The sequence below is a fragment of the Bubalus kerabau genome, chromosome 10 (genome assembly GCF_029407905.1).
Source record: "Bubalus kerabau isolate K-KA32 ecotype Philippines breed swamp buffalo chromosome 10, PCC_UOA_SB_1v2, whole genome shotgun sequence".
Taxonomy (NCBI): domain Eukaryota; kingdom Metazoa; phylum Chordata; class Mammalia; order Artiodactyla; family Bovidae; genus Bubalus; species Bubalus kerabau.
The window spans coordinates 88,800,919-88,816,915 of record NC_073633.1 but is presented as its reverse complement, the minus strand read 5'-3'; the positions used below and the strand labels follow the sequence as shown (position 1 = coordinate 88,816,915).

The window sequence follows — 15,997 nt, the reverse complement described above, 5'->3', positions numbered from 1 at the left end:
GGTAACAGATTGTAGCACCATAGAAATGAGAAATTTCTCTATTCCTTTAAAATTTTCACTTATTAAGTCATTTAATTGCAAAATAATAACACATGCTCATTAAACACATATAGAAAATCAGAACAGTGAAAGTAGTCATCTCACTATATCCAAATCACCACACAAGACAAACATTCTGTTAATTGTTGACTTGTTCACAGTTGATGCTACAGTGCTTTTGGGATTTGATGGAATCCAGGTAGCAAACTTTCACTCTGGTGGGTGAGGATAAATTTTCTGTGAAAGGAAACAGATGTATTCTTGTTAATTAACCCAGAAAGCAGTTAATCCTGAGTCATGGAACCAAGTAACCTGCATTTGTTTCCTGCTGCTACGTTAACAAATTATCACAGACTCAGGGTCTTAAAGTAACACAAATTAATTCTCTTACACTTCTGGATGTCCAAAGTCTAAAATGGGTGGTAAGGCTGTGATTGTTCTGAAGGTTCTAAAGGAAAAATTCATTTCCTTGCTTGTTTTTTTTTTAAGCTCTTGAGTTTGCCTGCATTCTTTGGCGTGTGGCCTCTCCCTTCTCCAAAGCCGATAGTAGCATCAACCTGACCTCTGCTTCTATCACAACACTTCTCTGACCCTGAGCCTCCTGCCATTATCCCTTTATTGATTACATTTGGCCCATGTAGATAATCTGGGGTAATCTCCCTACCTAAAGATCCTGAACTTACATGTGCAAAGTCCCTTCTGTCATGCAAGGCAGTAAATATGAAGGCTCTGGGCACTTGGAAGTGGACATCCACGGTGGCCATTATTCTGTCTACTGTGTGAGCCTTGGCCCGATGAAAACAAACTCCCGTGGCCTTTGGTTTCACTCTGGAAGGTCTGGGGTGGTACCGGTGGTGAAGGCTGGGCTGCGCTAACCGTGCAGTGACTGGATGGCAGGGAGTAGAACCCCGGGCCCTGGATGCAACACCGATGGGGCTGTGGTTTGAGAGCTCATGAACGTGTACCCGAGTTCCAGTCGCACTGGTGGGTGATGGTATGAACTGGGGCTGACCTGATAGACTCAAAGACAGCATGACTGTACTTCTTAAGTCAGAGGGGCAAGATGCTTCTGCACCCAATGTGGACTGACGCTAGAACTGCCCCTAATCCGTTGTCTTTGCCACTTCAGGTTCAGGGGTAAATGACTTTCTGGGACACTCCTAACTGGGTATGGCATGGAAGGAATGGCCCCCTCCCTCAGACCTCCACGAACAATCTGGAGACTGCTCCTGGCGGTACGGGCTGTCCTAGCCCAACATTAGCAGTTTCACCGGGAGGAAACAGTGCTGTTCACTAGTAATAAATGGTTCCATATTATTACATATGTGAGCAGAAAATACCTTCCATTTTGGAGCTAGGCACGTTTCCATATACACTCCTGATGAAATGCCACTTCCATCTGCATGTACCAGGGTCAAGGACATCTTTTTCATACCTTCTTAAGCTGAATCAACAATTTTGTAAATGGGTGCAACTCCATACACCTGCCATACTTGATGTATTCAGGTCTCCCTGCAGTTACCCAAGGTTATTCTTCGAGCAACTACAAAGGTGACATTTCCTAGGTGTCCTTTAGGCCTGCGCTGGGGGATAAAGGTCACCACGAGAGATTATACTTGAGGCATCAAGAGCCAGTGAGTGAAATTAACACCTTCATAAGGCAGGAGTGTTTATCAACGGCTGGTAACCGTATTTCCTCTCATCTCTTATTACTTTGAATCTTAATGTGGCCCGTGCACTATTCCGTAGCTTACCCATACTGGCTACACAGTGCCCTTATTTCCTGTGTATATACCTCTTGCTGTCCCTGTCGCCTATACTCCTGCTGTGTTAGCTGTTGACCTAATTTAATGCCCAGCTGGAAACTTCCCTCTCAGTTGTGATTAAAGGGAAAAAAGAAGAGAGGAGGTGATCTAGTTACTTGCATATGTATAGTTCTTTGATGAAAGGAAAAAAGGTAATGAAGGAAGAAGTTGCCTAATGACCCACATATATATTATTTCTTCCTAGGCTCAGGTTTCTTGCCCATAATGCAAGCTCTGAAAGGCAGAACCAACCTTCTCAAGTCTCTCTAGAATGCTCAATTTCAATTATGTACGAATGTATTCATATGAATTCATATGAATGTATTTCATATGAATTCATATGTATGTATTCATATGAATACATGTTCCTGTTATAGTCGCTAAGTCGTGTCCAATGCTTTTTGCAACCCCATGGACTGTAGGCTGCCAGGTTCCTCTGTCCATGGGATTTCCCAGGCAAGAATACTGAAGTGGGTTCCATTTACTTCTCAAGGGGATCTTCCCGACCTGCACTGGCAAACAGATTCTTTACCACTGAGCCATTAGGGAATCCTGACCTTATACATCTCCAATTTAATTTCCTTAAAGCCATGTTTCAACTGTGAAGGTGAAAGTTGCTCAGTTGTGTCCAACTCTGTGACTCATGGACCACACAGTCCATGGAATTCTCCAGGCCAGAATACTGGAGTGGGTAGCCTTTCACTTCTCCAGGGGATCTTCCCAACCCAGGGATCAAACCCAGGTCTCCCACATTGCCGGCAGAACCAGTTTTATCTCTAATCACCTAATTTGCTGGCATGACTCTTTTGGCAGAATTTCCAGTTTAAGGAAAAAGAATGGGGATGGACACAGCGCATTATAGTCACTGGGAGCAAGATGATGGGGCTGCGCCCAGGATGGAGTAAAAGGGGCACAGAGCCTGAGTTGTGGATAGACAATATTTTGTACACTAGTCTAGCTTTTTGATGCTGTAATGATGGCAAGACATTTTCAACAGGCCAGTCTGTCTGTGTTTTCAGTACATTTGTTAGTAAAGAGTCATGGAGAGCTAGAAACTGAAAGGGCATTTGAGAACAGTGATTTGAGAACATTTAATCCACCACCTTCTGGAATAGGAAACGGCTACCCACTCCAGTATTCTTTTCTGGAGAATCCCATGGACAGAGGAGCCTGGCGGCAGTTCATAGGGTCACACAGAGTTAGACACGACTAAAGTGACTTTCACTAGCACAATCCACCACCTTCATTTTATAGAGGATGAAGTGGAAATCCAGACTTGTCCAGTGACTTGCCACAGTCAGCTAGCAGTTAGTTTACAGAAGAGAAGCCAAAATCTAAGTCTTCTGATTACCAGGCAAGTGCTCTTCCCACATAACATGTTGCCCCTTCTTCCTTTGGATCTGTAGCCCCAGTTGCACTGGCTATGGTGAAATGAGATTACTCTTAGCAAAGGTCAGGTAACCCTCTTCTCTCCTGAGCCCAGAGTACATGTCCTGAGTCCTTATCCAATTGATCACAATCTGTGATTCTGGAGGCTGGATAAGAACGTGGTAGGCGGAATAATGCCCATCTTCCACCCACTGAATACATCCATATCCTAAGCCCTAGAACCTGTGACTATTTTAGGTCATATGCAAAGGGAATTAAGGCTGTAAATGGAATTTTTAAGGTTGTTAATCAGCTATCCTTTAAATAGGGAGATTATCCCACATTATCCAAGTGAGCCCAAGGTAATCACAAGAGTCCTTACACATAAGAGGCAAAAAAACGAGTAATGCCGTGGGAGAAGAACTCAACTCACTGTTGCTGGGTTTGAAGAGGGAAGGGGACCATGAGCAAAGAAATGTGGGCAACTTCTCGAAGATAGAAGAGGCAAGATTCTCCACAGAACCTCCAGAATGAGCATACCCTGTCAACACCTTGATCTTAATTCACTGAGACCCTTGTCAGACTTCTCATCTCCAGAACTGTAAAGTAATCATTTGTGTTGTGACAATTTGTTATAGTAGCTGCAGAAAAGCAATGCAAAGTTAGAATGACTCCACACAAATCATCACATGTTAAAATGCTCCATTCTCCAACCAGCTCCTTTTGACTCTTAACCAGGTGTGAACCTGGTCAGATCCACAATTCAATGAATTCTCACTCTCTCAAACCATAACCTCTCCTTCCCCTAACCGCCCAACACATTGCTGGTGCTACTTCTCTTGCATTGTTAACAGCCTGACTAATAGGCCTGGGCTTTCCAACCACAACTTTTTCATCCATCAATCCATCAACCAGCATAATGCTTGGAAACAGTAGGTGTTCAATGAATGTTTGCAGAACTCAAATTCAATCCTAAAGAGAATGGCTGATTTTTTTTTTTCCTCTCACAGTTCGCAAAGAATTAGGCACACAGCATATTATAAATGGCACTAAATAAAGGAGAGAGACTCCACATAATTTTTGGTATACTAAAGAGTTTCTTTTGGCAGAATGAGGGCTGGGGTAAGGTGTGACTGTATGAAAGCTGGAATTCATGGCCTTTGATGTATTATAGAATTCTTTAATGACTCGTCTTTCCCAACTGCCCAACAACAAATGAAGATGTATTTTGAGGCCTGGTTGACAGGCCGCGTTGCAAGTCCAAACTATTGTTGCTGCAATGGAACAGCTTGTCACAGCAGCCTAATTTATTCTCTCTCTGAAAGCCTGGCACCAGCTCTGCAACTGAAACTGCTTTTGTCTGAGTCTCAACTATTGCCGCCAACCAAGCCAAAATGTGCATTCATTGTGCACTGTCTGGTTGCATGCTAATTGTGGCCGTGTCCTCGGGTGACATCTGAGAGGCTGGACAGTTGACAATGAATAGTCTTTGCCCGCTCTCCTCTCTCCTACCCTTTCCCTGTGGCAGTTCCTAGGATCAGGTCATTTCATTTCCTTTCTCTATATTTCTCCCTGCCTTGGAGGATTCCATTTGTTCTGGCTGTCACCCAGTCTCATTCTTTTCCACAGACCAACGCTGTGAGCATGAACCTGAGTCCCAGAAAAGTTGCACAGGAGCTGACATCTTGCAAACTAAAGCGTTTTGAATGCAAAGAGCAGCGCATGGCAGAGGGGAACCTGATCTAAATTATCCCGTCACCTCGGTCTCCTCTGCGAATCCCTTCTCCAGGAAATCTCTTGGGATTTCTGCCAAAAGATTCTCCCTGCAAAGCGTTTGACTTGCAACTTTTTTTTTTTTTTTTTTGTATGCGCAATGAATGCTAGCTTTTGATTTTCTCCCCTTTCCAAATGTAAACTTCTGAGGGTAGGATATGTGTAGCATTTCACCATTTCTATCCTCTAATATTCCAACAGAATAGTTTACACACTAGGGACTAAGTCCATATTTGATGTATTAAATTAAAAGTACATGGCACTTCATTGAGATAAAATGTGTGTATATGGAGTCAGAGAGGAAAAGAAAGAGGAAGGGAGAGAAAGAAAGAGTGCTTGAACATGAGCTCTTTTTAATATGCATTTTCTCTGTAAAATTAAGGAAGTACTCCTCTGGAAGGAGAAAACATCCTGTCCATCTATAAAATCATATATTGAAATAACACACATTATTCAAAATCTCACACTAAAAGGGAAGTCAACCAGTTCTTACTAAAATGTGGTGATTGGTGACATTAAAACAGATCTGTCCTGAGTTTCTTAAAAATCTTAAGGACAGGATTACAGCCATTAGAGGTCCATCAAGCTTTAACACTCTATTCAACATCTCCAATACCTTTACCTCTTTGAGGCTGTGGATTTAGGACAGTGAAATGTATTTCCTCTCCCATATACACTCTCTTCCAATCTTACACAACAAGCAATCGCTTGTCAGTATTGATCAAGCCAAGTTGGTAACTCAACATTCATCCCTTCATTCAAGGTAGATTTTAAACTTGGACGCTTATACCAATCCACAGAATCCTAAGAGTTTCAGCATGAAGATCTTCAATGCATACAGTTCTACTATTTCTTGATAGCCTGCTTGTTGATCTCCATGTGGAGTTAACTTTGCCAAATAAAAGTAACCATTGATTAGGGTGACTGTGGATGCCATCATATGTATGCAAAAATGTAGTGGAATTTATCAACCAGTGAACTTCAGATTACAGGAAAGCTCAGCGCTCAGTGTGATTTGGTCCTTAGTTGTGTCAATAAAGCATGTTGACACGCAGCTGAGTATAGAACATCACACTGGGATTGTGATGAAACAAACCAACTAAAGGAAAAGTTAGTTCTGGTTCTCAGAGAGCTTACGCCTTTGATACACACGCAAAAGAGTCAGACATGGCTTAGCGACTTAACAACAACACATTCAGAAGGAGGCAACACAAACTAAGCAGTAGGGCCTTTTATTTAACTCAGTGGGCCAAATTATCATATTTAATGTGGGAAAAGGGTAATGATTATCTACCAATTTGCATATATTATAGACAAGAAAGCTAAGGACCAGAGAGATGACATCCACAGCCCAAGGACATCCTGTCCTCTGGGACACAGAAACAATTTTGTATCACAAAATCAGCCTTGGTAATCACAGAATATCAAAGTCCAAATGGATGTCAGAAGTTAGGGGCCAGTTTCCTCTCTTGTACATGCATTCTTCAGCTATTTCCTGAAATGAGCTGTTTTCTATCAATGTAATCATATAAAAATTAACCAGCAGCATGGCGAACATCTGGAAAGAGCAGAGATGGTGGGACTTAAAGTCTTAAGATTAAATAACTCATTCATTTACCACTCAAGTTTATTGAGTATCTACTATGTGCCAGGCATTGTGAGAGCTACTAGGAATCCAGCACTGAAGTCATGTCCTCATGGACCTTACATTCTAGTAGGAGACAGACAGTAAACAAATACATGAGTAAAATATTCAGTAAGCCAGATTATGATAGTAGTATGGGAAAAAATGCAGTGCTATGGAGAAAGGAGGAATTCTAGCTGTGGGGGGAGGGAATGGGAAAGGTTTTTACACAGGATCATCATTAAAAAGGCATCATTCCAGCAAAGACATAAAAGTTAGAGAGTAAATCATGTAGCTCCCTGGGACAAGAGGATTCCAGGCAGATGGAAGAGCAAATGCAAAGGCCATGATTTTTGAAGAGACAGCAAGGATAGCAACATGACGGAAGTAAAGTGAACAAGCATGAGCAATGATGGCAAGGTAGGCCAGAGGAATAATGGGGGTAGAAGGCAGATTGTAGCCCTAGTACAGACTTCCCTGCCTGGGTGCTGGGAACTGACTTTAGGGGAACAAGGGCAGAAGCAGGGAGACCAGGGACAAGGCTCTCACAGTGGTCAGGCAGAGAGATGACGCTGGCTGGGATCAGGGTAGGAGTGACAGAGGAGATAGATTCTGGGGGTACTTAAGCAGAATAGTGGTTACCTTAGGGGAAGGGGGTGGGAGAGGGCAAAATGGGTAAAGGGGGTCAACAGTTTGGTGATGGATAGAAACTAAATTTTTGGTGATGGACATGATGGAGGGTATACAGAAGTCAAAATACAGTATTGTACATATCAAACTTATATGATGTCATAAACCAATAAAAAAGAAAAAGTGAAGCTGGCAGGGATTCACCACTACACTAAAAGCAGGATGTGAGAGAAATAAGGGAGAAAGTACCATCGCAGCTAGGCATTTAATATGAACATTGCTGTACTGTCTAGTGAAATGGAGAAGCCTGAAGGAATATGTTGTGACAGGAAGCTTGGGTCTAATTACCAGCTATATATCACTGGGCAAGTTGCTTAACCCCTCTGAACCTCAACTTCCATCTGTATTCAGTAATGCCTTTTTACTCCACAGAACTGTTGAGAGATTCAACCAGGATAACGTGTAAGGTGGCGTGCCTGGTATAAAGCGTAACGCTGAAGGTTGTTATCACCCTTGGGGAGGGATTCTGCCACACCTGTCCTGCCTACCCACCTCCCCTGTCCCAGCCATCCCTCCTCACCTAAAATCTCTCTCTCTCTGAGCCAAGGCTAAATGAATCACTGCTGCAAAGTCTATTAGAAGTCACAAGTAACTTATAGCAACTGGTGAATGAAATCCTATTTTGGGGAAGAGTGACTGAACACTCACATGCCACAAAGCCAGAGCTCAGAGCCCCGAAGCAGCCTCTTTTTCGTTGATTTGTGAGGCAGAGTGGGAGGAAGTCAGAGAAATATCATGGGTGTGCTATTCCATTTCCCTCAGGTAGAAACCACCCAGAAGAGAAAGTTCATTGCCTATCAAACTGTGCGGGGAGGTTTTTAAAAAATTGCTATGGAATTTAAAAGAACAAAAAAAAAAAATAGTATAGAAGAGGCAAAGAGGAGACAGAAAGATTCCAATTATGACACCTTAGGAAAAAATTCACCTTTGAGTATCAGCTTGTTATTCTTAGGTTAACAAGAGAGGGCCACTCAAGGCTTGGTGAGGTGGGGGCAGAAATATTTCCAAAGGTGGGCTTGCCAGGAACTAGAGCAGCTATTCTTAATGATGAGTTTCTCCTATGATATCCTGGACTCTAGAATAACAATCTACAAGACAAGCCTAAATGTCAGCAAATTTCAATATTTGTTGTTGTTCAGTCACTAAGTCATGTCTGATTCTATATAAACTACAAATTCTCTAAACACCATGTATAGAATAATTGGGGGGAAATGATCACTCTTGAAAGCTAAGTCAGATTCTTCCGATAAATGTTCACATGGAGTGTGTGCTTATGTATGTCACTGAACCATCAATTACTCCGGAAGCTAAGATCATTATAGAAATAACCACATTCTATGCTTCAGGGTAGAAATTAATAGGCTATGGTGACAAAAATGTTTTTTTCTTTTTTTGCTTATCTTAAGAATCTGTAATCTACAGCAGGCTGAAAGAAGAGATTCAAGTGTCAGGAATAGACTAACAACAGATGTCTTTCACTCTTCTTGCAGTACAAGTAATGAGTGCGTTTAGTTAGTCACAGGTTCCATGGAGCTGGAATGACACAAAATAAACTTGTGTCAAATAAACTTGCTGGCCCCTGAACTAACGAACTATCAGGAAAAAGAGCCTTCACTGAGCCTAGCTCAGCCTTGATACCGTTGAGCCTCAGATAGAAAGAACATATTCCTCAGCCTGGGAAGAAATCTAGAAATGCCTATGAGCTTCATTCTGAGCGATGAGATTAGAAGAGATATCCCTAAATTGTTTCCCAAAGCTTGGACATCTCTTGAGAAAGTGATTAGAGAGGGAAACTTTCAACTCTTTTCATTTCAAACCAGTATTCCTTGAATCCTGCCCTAAGTACTGAAGATTTATGAGACAATCTAATTTGGAGAAAGCAGCGCACAATACTGAAGAAAACTGGATAACAAAAAAGGTAAGTGTGAAGATTAAAAGTGGCGGCCAAATATGCTATAGGAGGTGGGGACTAGGGTCTCTTCCTTTAAAGCTGGGAGTTGTAACTGCTTGGCTATTAGAATATAGCAGAAGTGACTCTGGGCCCAGGCTTAGAATACTTCAGCTTCCACTTCCTTTTTCTTCTTCCTTTTTCTTGAAGTGATCCCCATGGGTGGAATCAGCTGCCATACAATCAGTCTGAGACCACCAAGTGTAGGTGTAAGTGGTCTGGGGACATCCCAGCTGAGTACATCTTCCAGCCACTCCACCAAGGCACTGGGCATGTAAGTGAAGCTGCTTAGCCTCTTCCAGATCAGCCACCTGCCAACAAACCACTGAGTGACCTCAACTGGGGTCCACAAGGATCAAAGAAACGCCCACCTGAGATCTGCCAGAACTCCTGATCCACAAACTCAGGAGACATGAGAAAACATTTATTGTTTTAAGCTACTAAACTTTGGGGGTAGTTACATAGCATAGATAAGCAGAACAGCAAATATGAACAGATGCACTCCCCTCTCCCTTCTCCTGCAAAAAGTGGCATGACTGAAATTCAGAGTGGGAAAAGATCAATATGGGTTGGAGTATTTAGGGAAAGCTATAGAAAGGGAAGAAACTGGGTTGAATCTAAAAGCAAAGCTTTGTACAGGCAGGTGGCTCCCAAGAAGTCTTCTCTGCCCTCTAGTACCCAGACCAGTACCCAGAAGGAAATTCTCCATTTGAACCCTCAGGCCTGTGGCTGAACCAGGTGGCAGATTTCCCATGAAGTGGAGAGAAACACAGTGCCAATGGGCCCAAACCTGAAATGTCACACTGCTGCCAAAGTTCCTTGGCATGCCAGTTTTCTGATGCCTCATTTACAATGCAAAGATGCTGAATCCTGTGTTACCATTCTAACCAACCACATTTGAAAAACCCACTAGTTTTATCAATCCTAGAGTGTTTTCCAGATCAGGATATTTCCTATGTACATAGCCAACCCCATACTCATCATACAGAGCATTTAAAAAGTCAGTTTTTACTGTTCTAATGAGACAGCTGCCCAACGCCATTCGCTCACCTCAATGGCAGAGTATGTGTGATCATCTGGATTTACCAGAAGATGCTCTAAATCCTTCCTCTAGCTCCCTCCCGGCAGGCATCAGAGAGAAGTACAGCAAATTCACCCACAATATTTGCCAGGCACCAGAATGCAGCATTGAGAAGTTCTTGAAAACATGACATGTTGAAATACAGCAAAGACTCTTGGTGCTGACAGATGGGATAACAGAGGCATCATGATGGTGAATGGCTGACACAAGCTGGCAGGAACATTAGCAAACATTGGAATCAATTTTGCCCTCTGTCTCTCCCTGGGAGAGCCCAAGAGTTGTAAACTTAAAAAATTCTCTTGAACTTCTTGGTTCCAAATGGTAAAATAATTTATTTTTGGTTGCTTGAATTACTTTCACTCCTGGTAAGAATGTTCTCTAATTTCTGTGCTCAAAGACAAAAGCATGTGGAAAATCCTCTTGTGAAAACCCCACAAGGGGTTTGAAATAGAAAGTTATGAACGAGTTTCACGCTGACTTCAGTTCACTTGGTAATAACCATTTTTGGTGAGAATGCTTTCCTTCCCCTGGATGGTAAGTAGTACTTAAAAAAAAATGAATAAATGAAAAACTTTTAATTTCAAGTATCATGGCTTTCTAACTATTTACCCACCAGGAACCTCTCAAAGTAAAGACATCAAGCACAAAATTGTTTTTTCTTTATAGCTATCTACCCTCAACAGATACACGTATAAACTCAAGACACTAGAAAGCACTACTTTATGTTCTTTAAATTAAAATGCTTCTTAAGTTTTAAATTTCATGGAGACCAGTCAGAGCTACTGAGATTCCAGCAGAGGTATTCACAAGCACTTACTACATGCAAACACAGGTCCAGAATCCTTGCTTACAAATCTGAAACACAAAGTACTCCCGAAAATCAATCTCTCATAACTTATGTAGTGGCCAAATCTGGCCTGAACTGATACCAGGCTGTTACTGATCAGGTTTCTTGGCCTCCTTAATCAACAGAAATTGATAAGAGGCCGGACAAGAAACTCAGGCAAAGTTTTATTGGGGCCCCTGCTGCAGCAGGAAGGAGTGAGAACAAATAACAGAACTCCGTCCGCTCCAGTGAGTTGGCTCATATATGGGTGAGGGTAGGGGCAGGTTCAGGGGTTGGGCCAGAGGCTGGTTTAGGTGGTCTGCCCACCCCTTTGGTGGTGTTGAGAGCAGGGGACACGCACAGTACCCTACTTTTGCTCCTGACACCCTGTTTTTGACTCCCAGCTCTTAAGAAGTGGCAGTTAGGTTTTCGGTCTTTTTTCTATCTTGTTGATAATTTGCCCCAACTGTGCATACATACAGTTATTTTTAGTCCCTCATAAGTTCTTTGCATTTTCATTTGTCTGGGTGCAGGTACTGTAGCAAAGGGTCCCAGCCCGCAGGTCCCAGCCTGTCTCAAGGCTACTGTAGACTTTTATTATTCCCACTTAGTGTCAATTCACATGTTGCCCTGCAGAAATGTTAATGAGATGGAATCTGGGTACTACCCCAGATCCTGTTGGGAGTATCTATATATCTACAGTATATGTACCATGTGACTTTTCTAAAATGAGAGCTCTGTCTGACCCCAAGAAGTTCAGATGTGGGATCAGGCATGTGCACCCACATGAGAGGGGCTACACCAGGTGTGCAGAAGGGAGCAGAGAGGTTGAGGTGAGAGAACAGAGAATTCCGGCCATCCCAGCAGACAGCCTGCAGGTAGCAAAGACACAGGAGCCAAATCTGCTGAAGGATCTGTAGAGAGACACATGCAAAGGTCAACATGATGCCAAGTGGCTTTCAAAAAGATTCTAACAACCTTAAAATAGAATCTCTTCAAATATGATAAAGATGAACTAATTGGAAACTTCCTTGAACTGGCAATTACAAAATTATACAAGTTAGAAAAGGAAGAATAAATTGTCTTATCTCAGAAACTTAGAAGGGCAAGACTGTGGCATGTCTTACAGTTTAATCTACCCTGAATCTTCTCTGTTTGACAGCTGGGCCTCTCCCACCTGCGAGGGTCCAGGCCATCAGCAAGTATTCCTACCCCATGCAGGGGCAATGAGAACTGATCCTTGGGAGAGAGCATCCCTCCTTTTAAAGTTACAAACATTAAGGACTGAGTCAGCCTGAAGCTGCCCCAGGTCACAGATGCCACTCCAGAGAGAGCACCTACCTGAGGAGGAAGCCAACCCAGCAGAAAATAGGACTGGGGCAGAGAACAGACACTTGACGATGGAGCCCTGGATCCAGCTGTGGCTGACATATGTGACCTTTGGCCATATGCCAAAAATGACCAGTTTTTCTTTGACTAGTTCGAGCAGAGTTTCAGACACTTGTAAAAGAAAATTCCATAGGTAACTGGCCCTAGAAGTCTCCTAAATTTGAAATTAAAGAATCTGCTTTTTTAGAAACATTAATTTTAAGAAGAGAAAACTTTAAAAGAATCTCTCCCTCCTTCCCTGTTATGAACTGAATTATATTCTCCTCAAATTCCTATGCTAAAACTCTGAGCCCCAGTGTGACTATATTTGGAGTTACGGTCTTTAGGAAGGTCAAAGTAACCAGTTTCCCAGGTGGCTCAGATGGTAAAGAATTTGCCTGCAGTGCAGGAGATCCAGGTTCAATCCCTGGGTTGGGATGATCCCCTGGAGAAGGGAATGGCAACCCAATCCAGTATTCTTGCTTGGAGAATTCCATGGATAGATGAGCCTGGTGGGCTACGTACAGTCCATGGGATCACAGAGTCAGACACAAATGAGTGACTAACACTCTGACTTTGACTTTAGGGAGGTAATTAAGGTGAAATGAGGTCACAGGGTGGAGCCCTACTCCAACAGGACTGGCATTTTTACAATAAGAGGATGAGAGACCTGAGCTTCTGGCTTGTTCTCCATATCTCTCTTTGTCTCTCTCTTTCCCTCTCCCTCTCTGGCTGCACAGACAAGAGGCCATGTGAGGACACAGCAAGAAAGTGACGATGTACAAGCCAGGAAGGGATGGCTCATCAGAAACCAACCTTGATGACACCTCCATCTTGGACCTCTAACCTTCAGAGTTACATGAAAATTAATTTCTGTTATTTAAGCCACTTGGCCTGTGGTATTTTGTTATGGCAACTTAAGCCAGCTAATAAACTCCCTATGAAGTTTCAGAGGGGGGTTTGTCATACGGTAAGGATTATCCTTAGCTCTGAATTCTCTACTACCAAAAGGAAAAACCATGAGGTGGATAAACAGGAAACCAGAGTCTACCTCCCTTTAAACTGGAACTGCTGGAAGGTACTCATGAATTAACACACAAAAAAGGAAGCAATCCAAGATGGTTTATATTAATTTCTTCACAGTTTCTACAAAACATGAAATTACAATGATTTAATTATCCCATTTGAAATCACCGTGACTGAAGATCAAAATCAAAATAGTTGCTAACTATTATACATCATGACTCAGAAATGATGTCTAGAATAGATTCACCTTTGACACTAATTAAGCAAGTCAACCAATTCAACTGTAAGAGAAAATATTTTCAAGAAAAGCCCAGAAGATTATGATTCTGACTTCTTGGTTACAAGAATTTAATTTTGAATAACAAACACTGCCACAAAAGCCGGTTATAAAATGCATAAGTTGGTAGGGGAAGAGACATGGGAAGGTTCATATTAGAATCCCATCAAATAATATGAGTTCCATAGAGCCGGTTTATGGCTTATGGAATGGTAGGAACTTGAGGATGTGGTCTCACCTTTCTCTCATCACTGTCTTTGCATATTCTGTTGTATGTCAGGCTGGAGCTCCCTTCCCTGAAGCTGGAGAGCATTTCAAAAAGATCTTGTAGGTTTTCAATCACTTTCACTTATGAGAACAGCCTTATCTGTGGAAACCAAGACTCACTCATTTTTTGAAGGTCTAGTGATCTCATATCCAAATTCAACCAATCCAAAGCTGCTCTCCTCCTGCCCCATCTCCATGGCCTGGAGTAGGGAGGGACCCATGGCCCTCCCTTTTAATCTGCCCTATTTCCTTCACTGCTCCTTGCACCAACTTGCTGCTTGTAGCTCCTCAAGGGTCAACACAAGGGGAAGTGACGCAGAGGGGGCTGCACAACTTTGGACACCAGTCTGTGCTGTTTGCAATTCTCCTCTGTCTACAAAGTTGTCTGTGTGAGGTGACAGTCACATATTGATACACTCAAGGGGTGCGTTTGTAGGTTCTTTGGAGGTGCCACATGGGACTTCCCCTGCCCAGTTCCCTAATGTGTTTGAAAAACCACTTAACTGGCCTTTTGTGAACCCTCCCACTACACATACACCTCCAGCCTCCTCATAGACTTCGCAGTCTGTGTCCCCTGCATGGGTCAGCTCACTCCAAAGTCCACCTACTTGGCAAGGTCCAGCAATAAGTGCTCAAACTTTCAACCTTTCCTAGTGCTGCTTGACTCAAGAAGAATATACACATCTTTCTCAACCAAATGGTGGAATCTGAGCTTGTCGGTGTTGACAACCCTCGGCTGGTCTCAGTTTCATAAGCTGCTTTAACCACTTCCCAGCTACCAAGTTCTGCATGTGGGAAGCAGGCCCCTGTCTTTTATTCACACATCCTTGGAGTCTTGACCGTGCTCTACCTGGATGAACCAGAGGCAGCTCAGCAGTCATCTGCCTGGGGAGAGAAATGAAAGGTCAACCTCTCACTGCTGCCATGGCCCCAACCTCTAGATTGGAGATCCTCTCCTTTGACTTGGGGTGCAGGGAGAGTCCTAGTCCTCCTCTCCTCTCTCCATGGCACTAAGCGGTGGAACGTCCCAGCACTCTTGATGAGGCCTGTGACTCTTTCCTGAGATGACTGTCTTTAATCTCCTTCTGGGTCACGAGTTGTCTCTAACATGGGCTAGAACTTGGGGGCTGGGAGTCCCTAGACTGATGCTGATATCTTCTGTTAAAGACTCCATAGCCATGTCTAACATTATGTTTCAGAAACATTAGACAATTATCACTCATTTTCTACTTTGGAGTATTAATTCTTTCTGATAATTGAAAAAGTCCCATCAACATCCTGACTTCAAATTATGTTTTTGGAAAATTAGCAACTCAGTGCTAAGAGCACTACCTGACTCAATGAGTCTACAAGTCAAAAGTGAATCTTGACTTTAAATACCAACCTTACCAGGATTCAACTGTAAAAGTAATGACTATTATAATCATATAATAGAGTCTAACAATCATACTTTATAAATGGAAAAGCATATTAAAACATGGCTTTGCTATAATACTATTTTCTGATTAAAATATATAGCTCTGTTTATTTATTTATATGTGTGTGTGCATGCTCAGTCATTCACTCATGTTTGGCTCTTTTTGACCCTATGGATTGCAGCCTGCCAGACTCCTCTGTACATGGGATTCTCCAGGCAAGAAGACTTGTCATTTCCTCCTCTAGGGAATCTTCTCAACCCAGGGATTGAAGCCACATCTCCTGTATCTCCTTGCATTGACAGGCAGATTCTTTACCATTGAGCCACAGGGGAAGCCCATTTTTTAAATATAAAAATTCTTTAAAAATATTTTTATTAAAAAGCAAATGGAACAGACACTCTGGGTAAACTATTTTCTAACAGCAGAATACTCTGGGAGATTCATGAATTTGTTGAAATCCCATTAATTAGCTATTTCTCACTCATTC

General features: G+C 42.5%; 1 protein-coding gene and 1 long non-coding RNA gene across 4 annotated transcripts in view; both read right to left on the bottom strand.

The window, feature by feature from the left end:
• Positions 1-15,997, bottom strand: part of RGS6 (regulator of G protein signaling 6) — a 622,410-nt gene that overhangs the window by 265,256 nt on the left and 341,157 nt on the right. The window lies entirely within an intron of this gene.
• LOC129621756 (uncharacterized) overlaps positions 59-15,997 on the bottom strand; it is a 51,662-nt gene continuing 35,723 nt past the window's right edge. The window contains exon 3 of the long non-coding RNA XR_008699669.1: positions 59-276. This is a non-coding gene — a long non-coding RNA (uncharacterized LOC129621756). The remainder of the gene's footprint in view (positions 277-15,997) is intronic.